General features: G+C 43.8%; 1 protein-coding gene across 1 annotated transcript in view; it reads right to left on the reverse strand.

Annotated features, from left to right (window-relative positions):
• LOC138629900 (axin-2-like) overlaps positions 1–14,005 on the reverse strand; it is a 35,487-nt gene extending 21,482 nt beyond the window's left edge. Inside the window, exon 1 of the mRNA XM_069713886.1 lies at positions 13,908–14,005. The gene's annotated coding sequence lies outside the window, so the exon portion shown is untranslated. The remainder of the gene's footprint in view (positions 1–13,907) is intronic.
• Between the last annotated feature and the right edge of the window lie 8,853 nt (positions 14,006–22,858).

Consider the following 22,858-nt stretch of genomic DNA (forward strand, 5'->3'; position numbering starts at 1 on the left):
GGAAGGAGGGTGGGAGGGGTGGATGAGCCATGACAGATGGAGGAGGACGGAGAGGGAGGAATGGGGAGATAGAAGGATGAGCGTAAAGAGGAGAGAAGGAGTGCAGTTGTCAGCAGAATCAGATGGCGGTCAGGCAGACAGGCTTGAAGAAGATACAATTAAAGTGTGGAGTTAAGACGGGCTTTGAAGTCGGACATGGTGCATAACACCCTTAAAGTTTGAGAAGGCAGCCATTCATCCGCTTGTTATGGCTCGTTAAGACCATTCCTTTTAAAAAGACCCAATTTGAGGAAATAAACTTTAATTTCAACTTCAGTGGGGAGGGCGGGAGAGGGGAGTCTAAATAAACCAATGGTGACGGCAATCAGGTGAGGTTTTCAACAAGGTTAAAAAAAAATAAATACAAAAAAAATAAAAGAAACAGAGTGAGCGGTCATCTTTTGAAACCTGAGTGAGGGATTTGCTAAAGGAGCTGTGGGGGTGCGTGTGAGCACTGAGGATGAATAATGACTTTCTCTTCCCACTATTCCCTTTTTTTTTTTTACTTTACAATCCGGTTTCTCGGTGGCTTAAAAGTTTAATAATGTATAAAAACAATGCCTGTGATGCTCGGTCTAATCCTTTTTTTTTTTTTTTGGCTCGGCAAACCTTCGCGGTAACCCAAACTCTACCTGATGTGAGCGAGCGTTTTGCCAAAGCCAGTCCGTCCGGACAGACGGAGGATGTGTCTTGTCTGTCTGTGTCTTTTTTAAAATGGAAGACAGTATGTAGAATTTAAAAATTACCATCTGCATCACTGAATCCAAAGACAACACAGGACAACTCTATACTAAGGATGGGTCCTTATTTTTGAATATTCATAAAAAAAAGTCTGTGATGATTATCTCGTCATATTTCCCTTTTTTTTTTTTTCCCCCCGGAAGCCAGGTAGTAATGCCTTATTACCGCCACACAGTGGCAGTAATGCACCAATTAGCTGTTTGCCAGCCGCCATTAAACAATAAAAGAACATGTTCCACCCAGGCTCCTGTCAAGGATTTCACCGTTTTTTTGTGCTTTGTTGCGATCAAAAATGTTTGATTTTGACGCCGCTTTACTTAAAAACTGTGAGTTTTAAGGGATTTTTTTTTTGCGGTAAAATTGCGGGAATTAGCAAAAACTGCAAGTCGAGGAAATATTTTTTTGAAGTCCCACCCGATAAAGAATAATCTGTTCCGACTTCCTGTGATAATAATCCTGCTGCACATAGAGATACATACAGAAATATTCGCCTTGTAATCTGTTTTTCTTTCTGTGTTGAACTTAGAGAACCATCACGGGGCTCAAGGTGATAAAAAGTGTCTAAAAGTGTCGTAGCTTTACAGAACAGACAGTCTGTGACTGTAATATAGAAAACAAAAGGCTCCATCTGCTGTCACAATAAGAGCTTTAAATGCTTTTTAAATCATATTCATTCATCACAAAAAACTAAGTTCAGTCTCATTCAACATATTCCTCATTCCCATCATAAGACCACATTTCCCACAAACCCCGTCACTTCCTGTTGTTGTGGGTTAGCTAGCAGCAGTTTGTTTTGATGGTGAGAGGAGAGTGGGCGGAGCCTCGCTGGTTGGAAATTAACACTTATTTTTGGTAATAAAGTCAGTTTTATTTTTGAAAGACGACTTTTATGTCGTAATACTTTCAGCAGAGATTCTGTTCGCGACATTTAAAAAAAAAAAATCAAAAAAATCCAGTGAATTTAGCAAAATTGCCAGCTGCCTCAAATATCATGAATGTGGTTTGAGTTTGCGTTAAATATCGCCATCGCAAGATCGTGATTTCCTGGAAGAACTGATTACACTCTTCACCACAAACGAGGACGACGACCGTCAAAAAGGTCTGTCTGGAAACTGCTTCAAAAAAAAAAAAAAGAAAGAGCGGCAGTGCAAACTCAAGTAAAGCTAGCAGATCATCAGTCTACCACAGCTGCACGCCGTCATTTGAGAGCAAAACAGCGAGCAGACGGTACATCTACAGATTAACCACGATTATCTTTGTCACCAGACTAATTCAAATGGATGTTAGACGAGTAGAGAAAACAACGGCCCTCATTTCAAAGATGAAGCTAAAGATCAGCTTCTTATCAGCTCTGTCCAAGAAGACAGTTTTCAAAGTTTGATGGCATTTGTTGGGTATCTTTCTCTTTAGTCGTAGTTGAACTGTTTCCAGTGAATACAGAGTAGAATTCTTTTTTTCTTTAAATGCCCACCCCTACTTTATATTAAAAGTTGGAGTACGTCATAGCGTAATGACTAATAAGCCCCGACACATACCCTCTTGTGCATTTGTCCTTCTGCACTGAATCCTCTGTACAACCGTGTCAGTCGTTCCCATAGCGACTCCGCGACAACAATTCCATGAGTGTCAATCACGTCGGCCAATTAATCTCACTCGACAGATGAAGTGATCGTTCCTGTGACCGCGAGAGCCGGACAAACGTGCGAGTGTTCACTTTGAGCTCGGTTATCCGTCCTTAACGAGCATCAGGCGAACGCTGCCGGGAAACGCTTGATATGGAGGAGCAGTTGGAGGCCCATCAGAGGCTGAACGCCGCGCGTTACAGACGGACGCCGGTTCAAACTGACAAAACGCCCAGCCGACGGAGTCCCGACAGAGAATCGACACACCCGATAAGACCGACGAAATGACCCCCGTCGATCAAATGATCCCGTGCTGATCCCACTGGCGACTTCTGGGCAGGAAGATACCACAAAACCAACACAGAGGCGTGACAATGGTTTGACCCGCAACCTTCAGAGCGAAGGTTTCCGACGCGCTCCGGCTGAAACGGGCCGGCAGAAGCGCGTCTGCGTCCGCACACACGGCGGCAGGTTAAGAGGTCCAAACCAAACTCTTCCGTGTGCGCTCAGACCGACGCGTCGTCGCCGCCTTGAAGGATCGCCGTCATTTCGAAAACCTGTTTTTCCAACCACGGTTGAGCTGCGCCAGCCTCGAGCGGCTTCCTACATGTTTGTCACAAAGCAGCTCGCAGGGCCGAGCAACAACTTACAAATCGCAAGATCCGAGGTGGACGGGAGCAGAGATAACCAAAATGTGAAAATGATGTCATGTAAAATGAGTTCAACTCAAACCACAGATCTTTTTCTTAACCTACAACCACGTGGTTTTTGCTGCCTAAACGCGAGGCTCCTTGCTTTTCATGCCTCGGCGAGGCAAAACGTGACGCTGACGGTATCCTCAGGTGAACATTGAGGTTGGATTGAGCGGCTAAAACGTTTGCAGTTTTGTGCCCGAAAGCAAACCTCTGCAAAACATCTGCGCACACAATCACCAGCTCCACCTGCACACACTTCCTTCCTGCCTCTCCGCATTGAAGAGGACTTCACTTTGTGCCGGCAGTCTGTCGTTTCACTGGGCAGACTCCACTTTGTTTGTCAGTGTTCAAAAGACAGTCTTGTTGTGTTTTTTAAGGGATAAAAAAAGAAAATCAGAAAAATATATTTGAATATTAGAGCCGGGGAATGTTGCAAACATGAGTCTTTGATTATCATTCATTCAGATGCAAAATACCTCAAAGAGACAAATATGCTTGTCATGAAAATACAGAATTATTGGAGTTGTCAAAAAGATATTTTGGCACACGAGCTGATTACCTGCCAATCACGTTTTTTTTTACTTTCTGCTAACAGATTTCAGATCAGTTCTTTTAAAAAAATTTTTTTATCATTTAAAATATGGTCAATTTACGTAAACATTTTTATTTATAGACATTATGTATACACCCTCTCATTTGTTCCTGACGCAGCTGCAGTTTGTGTGTGGGCCGATATGCATGAAAACAGCATGTTTCTGTCCAAAGAGTAGTGTATGGGCTGTCCAGTGAATGCACCATCCCTGACAGGAAATTTAAAGTAAAAGAAAAACAACAACAACAACAACAACACTTGCATTTCGTGAGGAGGTAAACTAGTACTTGTGCAGACTCCTATGGTTTCAGAGTGAGTCATATGCTCCTTTCGGGCCGTGCCTCACACTCCACATAAGTATTGCATTTGAAATCAAAGTGCAGCTCCAAAGCAAAGCAGCCCCTTTCCCCCCCCCCAAAAAAAACCTAATTTATAGCAATGAATGGATTTTAGTAAGAAACCACCATGACTCGTGTGTGTAAACAAAAATGCTTGAGAAAAACAAGAGTTTTTGGACTCTTTGGACTTTTGAAATGTGGGTTTGATTTTGAATAGAAATCAAACACAAAAATATGTTACGATTAGCATATTATAAAACACTTGTATATAAGGAAGTTGGATGTTTTTTTTTTTTTTTTTTTTACTGGGAACAAAACGTAAATTTATTTGAGTCAGATGATCCAACGGAACAAGAATGCAAGTGAAAATAGCAATGATGCAAAACATCACTACTCGCATGTGGAAATGGAAACTTAAAACGCTTGCAGCTATAGATAAATGTGTCAGTATAAACAAAAGGTTGAGCATACATACAGTAGGTGTGCACATGTAAAATCCTCTCTTGGCGGCTGTGGCTCAGATTAAAGAGCAGGTTGCTCACTCATCGTAAAGTTGGTGATTTATTCCGAGAACTCGTGTGTCCTTGGGCGAGAAACCAAATCCCAAGTTGCTCCTGTTGTATGGCAGCTTTTCACGGACGCAGTGTTTCCCCTGCCATCGTCTCGGGAAGACAATACGAATGTACTCATAGAACTGCAGTTACATCGGGTAACTACTAATTACTTACTTAGTTCCTGTGCATCCGTTTCATTTCAGCTCAGCGTAAAAGTCGCTGGTGTGTTTTATCGGTCACTGAAAGTCGCCCTGCCGAGGCCGTCTGCGTGGCGGACACACCGTATCCGGGTCGGGCGAGATGATACCGAGTTTTGACGATACCGATACATATTTTTTTCCTTCAGATGTTGGAAAGACAAAGATTTCATTTTCAAAACGCTACCCATCACATGGGCCTATTTATTCAGTTTGTTTTGCTTTCACATGTGACGAAGGAATAACTAAGGCAAGCTGGGACATGCTCATAATTTCGGGCTGAGGCGGGGAGGGGCCAAAACCCGGTTCCCCCGGGGGCTGTAGCAGCCAGTTAACGATCGGGTTATTTTCATGACGTTGACTGAACATCGCCCACATCAGGGCAAATAAACTACATTAGTGACATGTTCCGTTATCACTTCAGGAGGCAGAGGAAGAGCTAAACATGAGACACACAGAGCAGCAGAGAGTGAGAAGATATTGCTAAGTGCTAAGCTAATGTAGCTAACAGATCTGAACAGCTTGTAAACAACTGAGTGCATGTAAATGTACAGCAGGTGATTAGCCACTGTAAAGAATAATTAACGAAGTAAGTTACTAACTTATTAACTGAGTAACACAGACACCAGAAATGAGACGATACACTTCCTGCAGCACGTCAGTCTGTTTGAAGTTGAAAACAACTGACGGAGCATTGTTAGATAAATACTTTTTTTTTTTTTTTTTTAAACTTAAACTATTTACTGATTTTTTTTTATTTACATGTTTTGCAGGTGTATTTTTTTTTTTTTTTTAAATGGGAAAGACCCTGTCTTCCTATTTTATTTAGATCACAATCTGTTTTAATGAAAGTGCTGGTGACATTTTACATGTAGCTCTGACTTACAAATGAACATTCACCCCACTTTGTTAAAAATAGCGAGATATATACCAACATTTAGGTCAAATATATCAGGATACGACTATTGGTCCATATCGCCCGGCACCCACTTTCGGTTCGGAGAGCGCTTTAGGACCGCTCAGGTGAAAAGGCGAGACCCTTTTACCGTTTATGCTCACATAGAAGTGTGTGTCTGAGCTCCAAATAAGCATTTGAGGTTGTGATATTTTCCCCAGATGAAGAGTTAAACACCCCCCACTGTGAGTAAAGGAAGTCCCGGCTGCAACAGAACAGAGCAGCGGCCCCGGACCTCAGCTCCAAGCAGCTGCATATTGTTGGTTTATTCCTGAGAGAGTTTCTAAATCCATAACTAAAACTGAGATAAAAGTGTTTTGACCCTATTGTGGGATGTTTCCCAGTGTCATGCAGCTCCTCAGCAGGTGTGCGGAGGGAGGGAGAGTTTCAAAAACACGCCGCGCAGCAGATAGGCAAAGAGGAACATCAACAAAGCGCCGCTGCTCTGACAACCGACAGGGAAAACATTCCCACAGAGATGGAGAGAGGGTGAACAGAAAGAGGAGAGAGATGTGAGCTCAGAGAGAGAGAGAGAGAGAGGAGGGCAGAGGAGGGTCAAAGACGAGAGACGAAGACAAAGAGGAGAAAAAAAACGAGCAGAGAGGAAATATGTCTGCTTCTTTTATTCATGTATTATGTCTGTTTTGTGTGCTTCAACAACGCCGAGTCTGGGATCAGAATATAAACGTCACGCCGGAAAGACCAGACGAGAAATTCTTGTTTTAAAAAAGGGAGAGAACAGGGAGGAGAAATATGGGAAACATCGATAGAAGAAACCTGTTCAGTCTGTTGTTGGTGTACAAACATCTGTGAAGCCTGTGATTTTCAGCTTCATGTAGGACTGGGTCAGAGCTGTTCATTTGGAAACTGTAGTTTTGTCTTTTTTATTTGGATGGTGATGTCCTTTTGAATATTTGTTCATACAACTTAAAAAAATCAAGAATAAAAAAAAAAAAAAAATCTATGGCCTCAAACATTTCCATAAAGCTGGAATGCTTTAAGTACACTTTTATTTTGAAAGATTTTTTTTGTTGTTGTTTCCACGACGATTATTGAGAACTGAACCTCAAAAACCCGAAACACAATTTCTAAATAAACCAAAAGTCACTCAGCAATCGTTAAACAAAAAGCATGTTGTCTTGTATTCCACTGAAACATGTTACTTACTAGAAACAATATGGAGGACAAGCTGATCAAAGGCTTTCTAATTCTTTAAAATGTAACTTCAATGAACTTTTAGGACTGAATTTAAAAAGATGAGATTTTGTTGTTTTTGATCTTGTCGCCAGAAGTGACCATATTTGGACGAGCGAGCGGTGGATCCGACTGATCTGATCAGAAACCTGACGATACTACGTCCCGCCCACCGATAGCTGGAATCTGACTGCACCACAGGCCTGTCAATCAAACGGACACGCCAAACAAAAACACAGCTTTTTGAGGCTTATTTTCTCATTAATGACGGGATTATTTTCAGATGGACCACCAGAAAACTAATAAGATGGAGCGACTTTAGCTAACAACACCGAGATAACTGGTGGAAAAATGTATTAACTTAGAATTTCATGAGAAGTTGAATGGCAGTCTATGGAGGCTTTTTGGAGCCAACCTCTAGTGGCACTCGGTGGTACTGCAATTTAAGGCACTTCTGCATCGGCCTCATTTTTCAGCGCTACATCCAATTTTATATACAGTCTATGCGAGGAAACTATGCCCTGCCCACTTACTTACACCTCAGGAGTGTCAATCAAACCAGCCACGCCCCTAAACATATCTGGGTTTGATTTCTAATATCTAACGAATACTGGAAATATTTCCACTAGGGCCAGCAGAACACTGATCAGGAGGGAATTTATCTAAATGACACCATAATGACTTGTGGAAAATATTTACTGACATTGGAGCCAGCCCCTAGTGGCCCTCGGTGGTACTGCACTTTAAGGCAGTTCCGCATTGGCTTCACTTTTCAGACCCGGAGACTGAACATTTTTATATACAGATTCATCGCATTTGAAAAACACTTTTCAGTGCACTCCTGTCAGTGAACAGCGCCACGTCTAGTCCAACACTACAAGTATTTCAACTCTGGAGGAGTCCTAACAGTGGGGCGGGAGAATAACAGAGACCGTGGGAGTGCAAAGGTCATCGGAGTTCACCGGGCCTCGTGTTAACGAGCAGCGCCGCCTCGGAGCGGAGCGGGAGGAAAAGAAGGCCGCCAGTCATCACTGCTGCAGAAATGTGTCAACAAAGCAGTGTGAAAGGAGCATGCTCCGCTGTTTGCCCTCCCACACCTGAGGACGACGTGATAGGTGGAAGAAAAAGAGAGCAGAAAGAGACAGACAGAAACCCCCCCCCCCCCGCCTCCTCCTCCTCAGAATAAAATCCGGTGCCATAAAATGTAAGAGCGGGCAAACAGCTCCTCCCCGGCCTGTCGGGGGGGAGTTGGTTTTAAAGTGGAAATGAGGCTGATGGCGCACTCGGTGATTAGCCCCGCGGCTAACATGAAAGGAGAGGAAAAGACAGCTGCTAATTTTCTCCTTTGACCTTTGGCCCCCGCTGGTATTTCATACAAATGCTGATTTATGGAGGAGCCTAACAGCTCCGTGCTACTGGAGGGATTCCCGTAAGAGAAAAGAATCTGACCTCTGAGGGACTCGCACTATCTGGATTCATTCATTTAATCTTTTTTGTTTCTATCTCTGCTTCTCACCCCCCCCCCCCCCCCCACACACACACACACACTTCATATGTCCTTGTCTACGCTCCCATTATCTCTTTGTCGATTCTCCTTTGCTCCTCTGTCTGTCTGCCTTAGTGGATTTCTAACCCTTTATCTTTTTCCATCTTTATTTGTATTCCGTTTCTGTCTGCGTTCGTCCTTCATCCCGTCCGTCCACTCCCTTTTCCCTCCTCGCTCTCTCTCTCCATGTCCACTGTGAAATAACCACCAACACATTATGAGTCTCTTTGTCAGACTCATCTTAGATTATCGTTACAAACTGCCCGACTTAAAAAAAAAAAAAAAAAAAAACGCAGACGCCGTGACACCCTGTGGTGCAAAATTTTTTTTAAATTTTTTTTAGAAAGATGACACTCTCTCATCCAGTGCACACTCGTGTGTTATGTCTTTTAGCTGCAGGGAGATCCCACCAAAGTTTGAGTCTCACATCCCATGTATGGAGGGGTCCCATCCAAGAACGGCCCTCCGAGGAAACGTAGATCCGGCTGCACATTCCCTTCCTCCCTTCCTCCCTCTTTATTATTGTTTGTCTGTTGTCCCCTCCATTGTTCCCCTCAGTTTGCCGAAGGGGGTAAAAACTTAAATAAAGAGGTAGTCTCTGAAAAAAACCAACAACAAAAAAAACACTCCAAACATTCCGGTTGGATAGTAGCTCACAAATCACAGCGTGACTCTCGGTGATGCAGTAAATGAGTAATTCAGCTCGTATAACATAAACAGTTTAGAATAATCTTAATCCTGTGTTTATATCGAGACAAAATGCTGCATCTTAATGTTTAAAGTGTTTCACTCTTAATATCCTGAAATTACGGCAACAAGTCATTTAGATTGATTTTTATTGGATTTTCAAGTTTTGTCTCCCCATGCTGCCGGCGAGAGGGATTATAAAAACATTATCGGTGTGAGTTACATCAGTTAACTACCATAGTTTGATCCATTTGGTCTAATGACACCAGAAAGTCTAAAAAGAGACATATAATTATATTAATTCGGTATCATTTAAGTAAGTATAAGGCTAAACCAGAAGTTAGCGTGCGACACACTGAGCGTGCTCAGTGTGCAGAATGTCTCACCAGACACCAGATTTAAAAACTCTGAATGCTGTAAAATACAGAGATTTATCGGGTAATGATTTTCTTAATTAGTATTGTGTTAATTCAATGTAACACATTTATATTTAAAAGTCCCACACTAATGTTTGTTGATGTGGTTGTGCTTACTAATTTACCGGTTACATGGGAAATTTTTTCCAAGCACCTCCTTTGAGTAGTCTAACGTAACAGGTAAGTTTACATTTGAACTAGTTTAACTAGTGGTTAAACTTGGTGCAACGCAATCTGATTGGGGAACCAGAGGACACTAAGCCCCGGCCACCCATAGTGGAAACCTGACTGTCAGTCAAACAGACACGCCCCCAAACATACCATCTTTTTGAGACCTAATATCTAACTAATGATGGGATTATTTTCAGACGGACCGCCAGAAAACTACTATGAAGGAAGAAAAACCTGATAAACAGGGGGTGCTAGTTGGGAAACTAACAACAAGAACTGCACGTGACTTAAAACAAAGCAGGTCTGGAAACGCCCACAGTCTATAAAAATGAAAAAACTTTGGAGAAAGGTCAGAGGTCGTGGAAGTTCATGTTTGGTTGGATGTTCAGCTAATATATTGTAATTTCAGTCACGTACAGTTTGTCTTCATAACTTAGATAATAGCCTACGTCTGAGGAAAATGTTGATCTTCCCAACGGCCTCATCTTTTTCCTCTGTGACTTTGTATTTCCTGCATTTTGTTACCTCCCCCTGTTAGCTTGCTAAATTGTTCGCCTCTGTGACTTCTAGACGGCGCCCACGTTGCCGAGCAACAATGTTTTTACGAGTTGAACACCAAGCATACGGCAGCACATGACTTCCCACCTTGTAACCACGAGCTCATGCGTTCCACTCGTTAGCATGCTCGTCGCATATTTTCCGTCTCGTTGTGTCACGCCGAATGAAACCTTTCACTCCCTTCTTTGGAAATTCTCCCAAATATGAAAATATAAATTGTCCGATATCTTAATATTTATAGTGAATTTTGGGGTTTGCGCTCGTTTCTTTCAGAGAAATCCGACGGGGTTTTAAACCACCACATCAATAAAACAAATACAATTTAAATCAATTATTAAGGAACTAACACCCTCAAACTATTGTAATCTATACATCAGGAAACAACAGACCAAAAAAGAAATCTCTCCAGCCAGCCATGTTCACACACTGCACGGCTTCAACTGCAGCTCTGCCTCCACCTTTTGTTCACACCCTCTGGGTTTCATTCAGAGTTCAAGCAGGTCATTAGCAGAGTGATTACAGCGGGAGAGAGGGCATCCATTAAGAAAATGCAAGTGTGTGTGTGTGTGTGTGTGTGTGTGTGTGTGTGTGTGTGTGTGTTTGCCTGTCTGTGATCACCATGTGAATGTGTGCATGCATGTGTGTGCCTAACTGTAATCACAATGTGTGTGTGTGTGTGTGTGTGTGTGTGTGTGTGTGTGTGTGTGTGTGTGTGTGTGTGTGTGTGTGTGTGTGTGTGTGTGTGTGTGTGTGTGTGTGTGTGTGTATCAATCACTCCAGTGTGGATGACGACGAGGAGCTGTTTGTCTTTCTCATAAAAGGGAAAGGGATCAAAAGGGCCGGTCTACCAGCTGGACCTTCAATCACACTGGGACAACGTGACTTTAGAGCCCTGGGCAGCTGGAGCTATGGGGACTAATGGTGTGTGTGTGTGTGTGTGTGTGTGTGTGTGTGTGTGTGTGTGTGTGTGTGTGTGTGTGTGTGTGTGTGTGTGTGTGTGTGTGTGTGTGTGTGTGTGTGTGTGTGTGTTGAACTCTTTTAATCAGTGTTCCTGCACATTTTCCATCTCCAAATTCTCTGCAACTCCGTCTCACATCTAAATGTGTAACGGATTCGTTTGGCCCAAAGAACAAAAGCATTGGTTTCACGGCAATAGTGAGCTTCATTTGCCTGCATTTCAAACTTGGACTTGCTGAATAAAGAAGTCAGGTGACCAGAGTGGAAAGAGTGACAGTTGCTGCGTTCAAATGAAACTCGTGAGCTCGCGGTTACGACGTGGGAAGTCACGCATGCTCGGCGTTCGAGCGGTTGAGTCACAAAAAAACACTGAACGCCAACGTGGACGGCGTCTAGAAGCCACAGATGCTAACAATTTATCAAGCTAACGGGGGAGGGCGGGGGGAGGGGGGTAATGTAATGCAGAAAACACAAAGTCACAAGTCACAGAGGGAAAAGATGAGGCCGTTGGGAAGATCAACATTTTCCTCAGACGTAGACTATTATCCAAGTTATGAGGACAAACTCTACGTGACTGAAATTACAATATATTAACTGAACATCCAACCAAACTTGAACTTCCACGACCTCTTGACATTTCTGTAAACGTCAGCGAACACGTCCCAATTCGTGAACTCGATGCTCGTTGAAAATGTCGAGTTCAGACATCCTGAATGCCGCAAGAGGGCGGCGTTCATACAGACTCTTCTCGCGTGCGTGGCGATTACGACGCCATGTGAACACATCATCAGTTCGTGTCAGGGGAAGGAGAGCGCTGCGTGTCCGAGCCCGTCGGAAAGTATTTATTTAAAGCAATGTAACCGAACTCACACGCTCAATGTTAATTACATCGGCACCTTGAGAACATACCGACAGCGAGGAAAGAACAACGTGCGAATTTCATCATTTCAAAGCTCTTATTGTGAAACTAATACGTTTTGTGCAGCAGACCAACGGGGTTATCACACATTTCGATGTGGGATCGGGTTGTTCTCAGAAATTTGGGATCGACAATATCATGGCCTCAAATCTGCCAGGCAAGCTCTGCCCAAAATCCCAAAAAATTTAAAAAAAAAAAAGTTCCTATCATATGGCACAAAGAAAACTAAACTGGGACCTAAAGTTTTTGCATATTTTCATTTTGAAAAATGATTACAATTATCAAAATACTTTTGTATTTTAAGGTGGAACCAATTATTCAGGCTGTAAACTTTGATCACTGATTTCAACAGACAGACTTTGCTGATCTACACTCTTCTTTAGCTTGTTTTTCAGCTGTCTGTTAACATGGTGATTTCTACACTATCTCATTTCTCTTTAGTGATGTTGTGATGTTCCCAGATCTCCGTCATGAAGTTGTTTTGTATTTTCTTTCTAGAATAGATACAATGAGGATAATACCCAAAGTGAAATAAGTCATACTTCAACCTCAACTTGAAGGTGTTCATCTGAGTGATGTTTAAAGATAGCGGCTCAATTGCAGGACGGCAACACAACAACAGGGGGATTCTTCTTTTTAGAAGTACATCTTAAATTCTTTTGAATGACAGTTTATTAAAAGTCCATTAATCATGTTTGATATCCTTTTCAGTTGACTGACTGTACTGCCTCCTGGTGCCCACGGGCTTTAAAATGCTGACTGTGTAATTACAGCGTGTTTTAACTCCCCTTTCTTTTTCTCCTTTAAACTACTGTCTTCTGTATCAAACAGAAACCTGCGGGGCAGAAAAATGAAGCCGAGGGCAGTACCTCAACAGGCCAATGGAGGCCGCCTCCAAAAGTGAGTCAGTCCCCACAGGCATTCACGTTAAAATCTTACCGCAGAAATAAACACGTTTACAGCCTGGTGAAAAAAAAAAACAGTTTTGGTCTCTGCTGCTAATTTCCCCGTTTATGACAACTGTAAAAATTTTTTTGTTATAACTCACCGTTTAAATTGTATTAAGACCTGAATCTCTCATAATCAAGGGTGAAACATCTTTGCCACAGTTGGTGAGGTGCCTGCAGGTTTCAACTCCACCCACGCACCAACTGTTTTGCCCATATTTGGATTCTGCCCGGGTATACTTGCCGCTCAATTTCAGCATTTTGTATTTATTTATTTTTCAACCTGTCCGAGAGAACGACGCCATCAACGCGATCGATTAACGAGCGGAAGGTCTCCCCCTCGCTCCCTCCACCTGTGTCAGAGCAGCAGAGACGAAGCTCCGCCCACAGCGAGACACGCAGAGATCAGAGGACAGAAACACAGAAGAGACTCTCACACCGAGCTGGAAACAAACAGCTGCTCATAAAGTAGGTAAATAACATAAATACTGTATTTTCAGATGCACTGCAGCAGGCTTTTCAGGGAACATCTGCGTCGCATCGGTGACACGCCGCCACCACTAGTAAATTCTCTAACTAAAGGAAACACTGGACTATATTTCTTGAAATCAAGAATTTGAACAATTCAGAGACAGAGCTTCACTAATACCACTTTTAAAGGAAGTCATGATGCAAAAGAAACCAATGTTGAAGAAGGAATATCAGCAGCAACCGGTGAGTTCACTCACACCAGACCTTTTCATTTCAAACTCCACAGAGCGTTTTAAAAATGTACTCACCCATCGCTGCATGCAACTCTTCTCATGTTTCCTCCTCTGTTTGACAACACCTGTAAGAAACAATAAAAACAAAATGATTTCCAAGTTAACAATAAAAACGCTGTTAACTTCCAGCATTATATCGTTAACTAATGCCAGCAGGTCGTTACCACCCTGAGGAGTGTTTATAAGTCTCTGTGACACCGTGAACTCCGGTGATAACCTGAGTCATAAAATAAAAGTAGCCGTGTGCTGTCAAATGAACTTTTCTTTGCAGATTCCCGACAAGACATTCTGCAGACTTATCATATTTTCTTTCAGAGCCCCGTCTCAGCTCCAAAATGTCACCCTGCTTGCTTTTCTGTCGCTCTGCTTCACAACAGAGAGACTATTTCACCTGTTTCTGTGTACAAGTATGTAGATCACAGCAGTAAAGGGAAAAAAAAATCCCCAGAACCTCAAACCAGGTCTACATTCAGGTCGACACCATGCTTGGAGATGATACTGCTGTGCTCAGGGGTTTTTTCCTCACTGTTTCACGAATGACTCCTTCGAAAAGTCTCTTCATTTTATCCGATGACAGGATCAACCGCCTCGGTGTAAAGCAACGCACATCGATTTGATCGGTGGAGTATGAACAGAAAAAAAATGTGTCAGGAGTCCGGTTTTCCTCCGTTTTACCCCCAATCACCTCTCCTCCTGTGTTCCCTCAGTCCCCTGTCTGCTTGTTCTGTGTCCTCCTCCCCTCTCCTCCCGTGGCCACGCCCCTCACCGGTCCCAGCAGATGCAGCCACTCACCCCGGATCACCACCTGCAGGTGTGCTGCATCTCCCTGATCACCTCCCCGGACTATATGTACCCTGCCCCTGCACTCCTCCAGTTGTGGGTTCATTAGTTAGTCACCCGTCCGTCCGCCGTCTGTTCTCCGTCCGTCCTGGTCCCGTTCCTCCGGCTTCTGTTCCTCCTGCGGAGCTACCTGTCGGAGTCACCAGTCGGTGGAGTTGCCCTCCCGACTCAGAGGATTATTGACTCTGTTTCTTCCAGCGGTCCTGTCCGCTGGTCTGCCAGCTGCCCTGCCAGCCGTGTCTCCCTGGATCAGTCGGTTGAGTTGTCCTCCTGACTTGGAAGCAAGTGGACACCGTAGGTGCCACCTTTTGGTTTGTTTTTGTTTTTATTTATGGCAATAAAGATTGTATTTTGGAACCGATACCCGAGTCTGTGAGCCTGCATTTGGGTCCTGGTAAAACACCCACCGCATAACAAAATTAACTTATGAACTTGAACAAGGGAACCATAAAAAACAAGGCTCAAAATCTGAGCTCACACTGTCAAATGAACGGATGTTGTTTAGACGTAGACGGAGGACGAAAAGATGCAAGCGTAATCAAGGTGTAACCAGCAATGACGTCACCCGTCGGTTTGTGAATGCCCCGAATTCAGCCGTTCAGATTTTGTCCGTCGCCATCTTGCTAGTTTGGAGCGGTTTGGAGCAGGAAGTGACCATATTTGAACTAGCTGGGGGAGGAGCGAGTGGTGGATCTGACGGGTCTGATTTGGAAACCTGACGATACTATGTCCCGCCCACCAATAGCTGTAGCCTGACTGCACCACAGGCCTGTCAATCAAACAGAGACACCCCCAAAAACACTTCTTTTTGAAGCGTATTTTCTAATTAATGAGGGATCATTTTCAGATGAACCGCCAGAAAACTAATAAGAAGGAGTGACTTTAGCTAACAACACTGAAATAACTCATTAAAAAAATGTCTTGAATTCGGATTATACGATAGAAGTTGAATGGGAGTCTATGTAGCCGGAGGCTTTTTGGAGCCGATCTCTAGTGGCACTCGGTGGTATTGCAGCTGAAGGCACTTCTGCATCTGCCTCATTTTTCAGACCCGAAAGCTACGTCCACTTTTACATACCGTCCATGAAAGCAACAGAATAAATGTTATATTCGACATAAATACATATTTTTTCTCAGTAACTGTAACTGATTACATTTATTTTGTAATTTGATTACGTATATCTATTAGAAGTCAACACCTTCCATGACATCATTCCCTCCGATTCCGGTCTTTCTGATGGCTTGGCGGGTAAACAGGTTGAGCAAGAAGGTTTTCAACACCACACATCAAAGGAGGAGGTGTGTGACAAATGAGGGGAATTACAGTGCGGGACAGAGATAACCGGTGTGACGACCGCAGTCCTGCCAAGAAAAAAACCTTTCTTCTAAACTCCTTCAAAGATGGAGGAGAGCGGCTGACGCAACGTCTAAATATGTCCCTTTGTGTGTTTATATAAGCGGCTCCGTTGTTACCTTGTATGTCCAGTTTTAGTGGAAGTGGAGGATTGAGGGATTATAATACGTCTTCTTTGGATTTAGAGCGTTCTTTAAAGCCGAGGACTCCGACAAATCTTACAAAGCCTGGAAAAAAAAGTGCACGGTCACCAAAAGTAAAAGTCGGTGGAGGGTTTGTGACCCCGCAGCGGCGATGGCTAAATGCACGGAGGCCGTTTCAGACACATTCTTTAGGCGGCCTCAAAGAAAACTAGATTTTTTTTTTTGGGTCCCGTTGGAATCTGAATGATATTTCAGTCAAAAGGCAAAAGAGAGCAAAAAGCCTGCGGTTGTGTGGGTGAAAGTCGGATACCGTCCAACGTTCAAAGCCTTGAAATACATATGCCACACAATGTTAAAGCATTCCTTTTCACAATTTACAATGCATAAACACGACGGTTTACAGAAGCCCGCCGTGATTATTTGCACAGAGGTCTAGTTTCAGCTATTTCTGGCTTTTTTTTCTTGAGGTGCCGCCCCACAAAGTGATTCTTGAAAGTGTTAAACCACATCTTCCCCCCCCCTCCCTCCACCCCCAACCCCCAACACCACCACCCTGCAGCCTCCAGCCTCAGTGAGCACAAAACACCGCCTGTTTAGACTTCAAATATCCAACACACACTGACCAGACAGCTTCAAAGAGCAACTCACGGCTGTCTGGAAGGAAAAACCAAGTTACCGTTCATTCAACTCCTCTCCGATTCAGAAGAACAAGCCCGGCCCGCTCGCTTGCATATCGAAACGTAAGCGCCGCCGCGATGCCATGACGCCGTCTCTCAAGAACGACGTGACATGTAACATCGTGTACGAGACAAAGTCTGACAAGTTGCAACCTAACGCTCGACTTTGCTCGGGGTCATGTATTCACGGCGTTTCGTCTGCCTGCACGTACGGAACATGAACTTACTGTCAGCGGCTCTGATGACACCACAGAGGATGCAGCAGCCGTTTCTCATTTTTCTAAAGTTGTGGAAAAACCTAAGCAGAGCAGCATCTCCACAAGGGCCCCTCACTGATGTATCTTAAAAGACTGCGACTTCTCAGTTTGCATTTGATTCCGTGTCTTTTTCAGCAGCCGTGCGAGGAGGAAGCCAGTTATGGGAAAACTGCAAAAAAAAAAAAAAAAAAAAAAGGGTAGAGACGGAGGACGAGCTCCTGGGCCTTCAGAAGTCTTGTCAAAAGCCTTTTTCCTTTTTTCGATGCTTTGTCCCGCCGATATTCATCTTGCCAGTTGAAAAGTGAAGATGGCAAAAACTTTGGGCTTGAAAAGAACATTTCAACTTCTGAGAGACACCTCGCAACAGGATGGAGTATTTGAAAAAAAAGACCACAGAAAAGAAAGAAAGAGTGAAACAGTGGGAATGGAAGGGACTTCCAGAGTGAGAGGCATGTTAAAGAATCAGATACCACATTTGGAAAAAAAAAAAAAAAAAAAAAAAAAAGGGAGCGGAGATGAATATGGCATTGTCTTCTGGTGAAAGGAGGAACCAGACGCACGCGGAGTGTGCTCGGTTCTGGCGGGCTTTGTGTGCCCACATCCCTAAAAATCAATTTGACACATCGCGATAAACATATACCTAATCCTTCTATATATCCTCAGTCTGAATATGTGTGTGTGCGAGACAGATGCAGGGAGAGGTGTGTGTGTGTGTGTGTGTGTGTGTGTGTGTGCGTGTTTATTAGCGATAACCATCAGTTACACCTTGTTAGACAGAGCCGCTCTCAGAACTGTCATCCGGCGGCGTGCCGTTAAAAGAAAAGTTTAATAAAGTCTGAACGCCATTTACTTTATCTCACACATCAGTGGGGGCCTTTCAAAAAATTTGCAGAGCAAAAAACTTTCCTCTCCTCATCTTTTTTACCTCAACTCCGGCTCGTCTCTCAAAAAGAAAGCTGACTTCATCACCGCACCTCGAGAGTTTGACGAAAATGAACGCTAAGCTCGCGAATCCTTTCTTTCTTTCGCTCAATGGCGGAATGAATAAATGATATTCCTTCCCCTTTAATCGACGCACTCAGCGATAACAAAGAGACTTTGAGACACTTTGAGGACACCTAACGATCAGAAGCATCAGGAGGTGCTCTTCGTTTTTTCGTTGACGGACAGGCAGATCAAAAAGCAAGCCCCTTAAACGCTCCTACCCACTTTAGAATAATCTCGCTTTTTCCCCTCTTTTCAAGCACAAAGTGGGAAAGAGAGAAGGATCGTTTCATCTCTTCTCTCTCTTCTCCGTTTTCAAAGTTATTTCGCCCGCGATAAAGCGCCGTGTATTGACGACTTGGAAGGTGCCTTGTCTCTTGAAAGGAGTGACATTTTATCTATATATAGTGTTAGAGTGTGCTTCAATTTAACTCCGTCTGGCGCGGAGCACGTCTCGCGTTGATGTGGCTGACAGCTGCCGGTTGAAAGACGCGCGGAAAGTACTGAAGATTCAAATGAAGTTTTGCCATGACGACAGGGGCTTGATGTATGCTAATCAATCGATTGAGCAGCAGAAATGTGCTCGCTCGGTGGAGGGAGAGAGAGAGAGAGGGAGAGAGAGAGAGAGAGAGAGAGAGAGAGAGAGAGAGAAAGGAGGAAAAGTGTGAGTGACAGAAACTTGTCAGACGGCGCTCACAGAGATATCAAAAAAGTCACAAAGTTTGCGTCGCCACACAAGAGCCTAAATCGCATGTGGTATATGCTACAAAAGGTTCGACTTGAGAAGAGCTGCATTTGATATAAAGGAAAAGAAATTGGGACGATTCTCCATATGGTGTGGCAGCAAGCACGATTCTTCTTCTTCTTCTTCTTCTTTTTTTTTGTTTTTGTTTTGACGAAGGAAAGGGGGTGGGGGGGAGGCTTTGTGTCCGTGACACCTACAGTGAATTCCTGAGAAAATTCTCCATCTAGGTCTGTCTGAGCCTCTTCCATCCTTCAAAGGGACACGGGCCATAGGATGTTGAATTTACATTACAAAAGAGCCTGAACAGTCTCAGCGAGTTTCGGTAGAACGCACGATCAAACGGTCGCATCAGAAACATTAATATCTAATGGAACAGATTGGGAAAGATGGACAAGACATCTGCTTTTTAAAAAAAAAAAAAAAAAAAACAGCTATGAATACTCCTTTCCCTATAGTTTAGTTTATCAGAGTTGTTTAGACGTTCGGTGAGTTTGCCGCCTCGGCGCTGCCTGACAGAGTAGAAACTACGGTAACGGAGCTGCTGCTGCTGCTGCTCGTCTCAGCTCTCAGTTTTCATTAAAAAAAAAAAAAATCCCTTCCAGATGTGGATCCCTGCGGAATTCCAGGAAGCAGACACACAGATCTGTTCGTCCACATGTGTCAAAAACAACAGGTCAGGACGACTGAGACGGCGAATTCCCCGACAGAGACGCACCACTGCCGCCGCCGCCTCTCCCGCGCTTATCAAAAGTATTTAGATTCTCCACCCGTTTCCTTCGCTCCCAATCGCATACCGTTTCTTTTCAATGTACTGCAGCTACCCTTACAAAAGTACTGTTGCATGTAGTATCGATAAGTCTGACAATCAGCAAAATGCACCTTGAACTTTGACCGTCTTGGTCTGTAGCGCGACACTTGAAGTGAAAAGGAAAAGGATGTGGTTTTGAATGAGTACGCTTCCTTTGAATGCCTCTTCTTCTTCTTCTTCCTTTAGTGGGCGGAGCATTAGTGCCACCGACTGTGTCGGTGGCTCAGTCGATGTGACGTGTCTCCCGCTGCAGAGGATTGTGGGTCAGAATAGGATGTAGTCGGACATCCTGGTACTTTTGGCATTCTACATTTAACATACTACGTATTGGGACATACTAAATCTTTTTCTGTCACACTTAATAGTACGGTAATACAGGTGTTGGAACCACAGAGTGTATATATAGGTAAACGTAGCGTCTGGCTCAGAAAAATTAGGCTGATGCAGAAGTGTCTTAAGCTGCAATACCACAGAGTTACACTAGAGGTCGGCTCCAAAAAGCCTCCGACGCCATAGACTCCCATTCAACTTCTCTCACGAAATACAAAGAAAATAAATTTTCTCCACCAGTTATCTCGGTGTTGTTAACTAAAGTCGCTCCTTCTTATTCGTTTTCTGGAGGTCCATCTGAAAATAATCCCGTCATTAATTCGAAAATAATCTTTTAAAAAATACTTGTTTTTGGGGGCTGTTTGATTGACAGGCCTGTGGTGCAGTCAGGTTACAGCTATCGGTGGGCGGGACGTAGTATCGTCAGGTTTCTAATCAGATCAGTCAGATCCACCGCTCGCTCCTCCCCCAGCTCGTCCAAATATGGTCACTTCCTGCTCCAAACCGCTCCGAACTAGCAACGATGGTGACGGACAGAATCTGAACTGGAGGCTTCATAACGGACGTTCACAAACCAACGGGTGACGTCACTGGTACTTTTGGCATACTACATTGAACATACTAAATCCTTTTCTGCCATACTAAAAAGTATAGTAGTATGGATATTGGAACGCAGTGTATATATCGGTCTTAATGGTGTGTGATTAATCACACTCCTCTCTGTTTACCAAATTAAAAGCGTCTCATTGATGCGAAACAAACACGGAGAGCAGAGACGGACTTGTTGGACTTGAAAGCCACAAACACTCATCCAAGTGTTAGAACAATAAATCCATTACACTCTATCAGTCGTGCTCGTGCATACCATCTCTGGCTCACATTTCCATGTGCATAAAAGATGTGCTCATGTTGGCGCGCGCACACACACACGCACGCACATACACATACACACACATACACACATACACATACACACACACACAAGGAGCTGCGTTATCGCCAAACGTGATTAACGCTGTAAAACGATTAACATTGGGGGTGTTTATTCAAATCTGCACATCAAACGCATTCTTTCTCCTGTTTTATCTGACACCATCACAGCAGTTACTGTCAGGGGGAGAAAAGGCGCCTTCCCATCGGCCCGTCGGCCCGCCGTCCAGCGCGGCCGCCCAAACAAGGCCCGACTCTGCTCGCACGCTTTCATCATTTACAGAGGAAGCGTGCCGCGGCAGCGCCGGCCTCCGCCAGAACAAGGCCGCTCGCTGTCCGCCGGACAATGGACAGTGGAGCTGGAGGTGGCGGTGGACTCATTGTGACGGATGAAGTCACCGACATCAGACCCCGGCACCGCCAGACACCGAAGCGGAGGGGCGAGCGGGTCGAGCGGGTCGAGAGCGAGGGCGGAGCGGCGAAATGGTAAACAGCGGCACGGGGGCCCCCGGGGTCGAGGACGGGACGTGAATGGAGAGAGTGTGTCTGTGTGAGGGTTCACGGTGAAAGGAACACACTCTCTGGACGAGCACAAATATGTAGTCATGCACATAAATAAGAACGAACGGGAGCCAGAGCGGAGAGACAAAAGAGGAGCTTCTGAAGTATCACGGTGATGTCATCTGATAGAGGAATGATGTCATCCTATTCGACGTCACAGTCATGGGACTGTTGGTTCAACAGTTCCATACTCCACTATTGCACCACGGTGCTGCTTCTCCTCCTGTAATAACCTTTATTTCATTATTGGGAGGCGGGATGAAGATTTCATCCTTTTACCAATTAGCCTACATGCTGATTTTGAGAATTTTATTTCATAGTTTTGTCGATTTTAAATGAAAGTGTGAGATACTCTTGCGGGCCACAAAAAGCATTTTTAAATCAGTCCATTTGGGGCCTCGCCTCAGACTCAGCCCCTCCAGTGGCATATTAAATGTACTTGTACATGATTTTTGAGCGATTTTGAAAGTGAGAGTTCATCTACTGGGGCGAGGGCCTTTCTGCGTGGAGTTTGCATATTCTCCCCGTGCCGTGATAACGGCGGGATGGAGTTCATCTACTGGGTTTAAAAAAAAGTAGGGCGTTTTTGAGAAACTTGGACTTGCATCAGCGAAGAATAGAAAGGTGATCTGTTTTTATTGGTGTTTTGGACCTCGCAAACCCTTAAAAAGTTCAAAGATAAGTTAAAAGTTAAATAGTTACACTACGGGTGTCCATCAAAATGTTTTTTTTTTACCAGCTGAAAACACCTGGCGCTCTTCTGAAAACGCCCAGCTGGGGGAGTTTGCGAGCATTTTTTTTTTATTTTTTACCTGAGATACTTTTGGCTGTCATGATACCAAACATTTGCGGAAGTGACGGTGAATTTTAAAAATGAGTTTAAAAATGTTCGCACTGAGGGGAGTCCTCGCTCAGTTTGACCTCGGTAATATCTCAAAATTCTCAAGTCTGTGACCGAAACCAACAAAAAAAATTTGGGGGCTGGGAATTTGTTTGCAATCCAAATAATTTTATTCTAAGTTCATATATTTTTACTTACAGACTTGAATTTTGATTGAAATGTGAGAAATTTGCTCTCATCTGTTTTTTTATTTTTTTATTATTTTTTTTTTATGCCTAATAAAAAAGACAAACGTACCTTCATAACTTCCACCCTGAGAGTAACTGAAGGAAGCAATTAGAACAATTTTACTCATAAAAATTGGTTTACTCATGTTGGACTAAACAGCCTGAAAAAAACAATTGTGTAACGTCTTCTGTGGCTCTTTATGAGCTTTGTCAAGTCTGAGAAAACATGAATAAACTGTAATAGTGACATCATCAGGGTTTATTCTCAG

This window comes from Brachyistius frenatus, unplaced genomic scaffold, assembly GCF_029030835.1.
Source record: "Brachyistius frenatus isolate BFR_SWC_R1_liver_20210118 unplaced genomic scaffold, ASM2903083v1 Contig_123, whole genome shotgun sequence".
NCBI classification, from domain to species: Eukaryota; Metazoa; Chordata; class Actinopteri; family Embiotocidae; genus Brachyistius; species Brachyistius frenatus.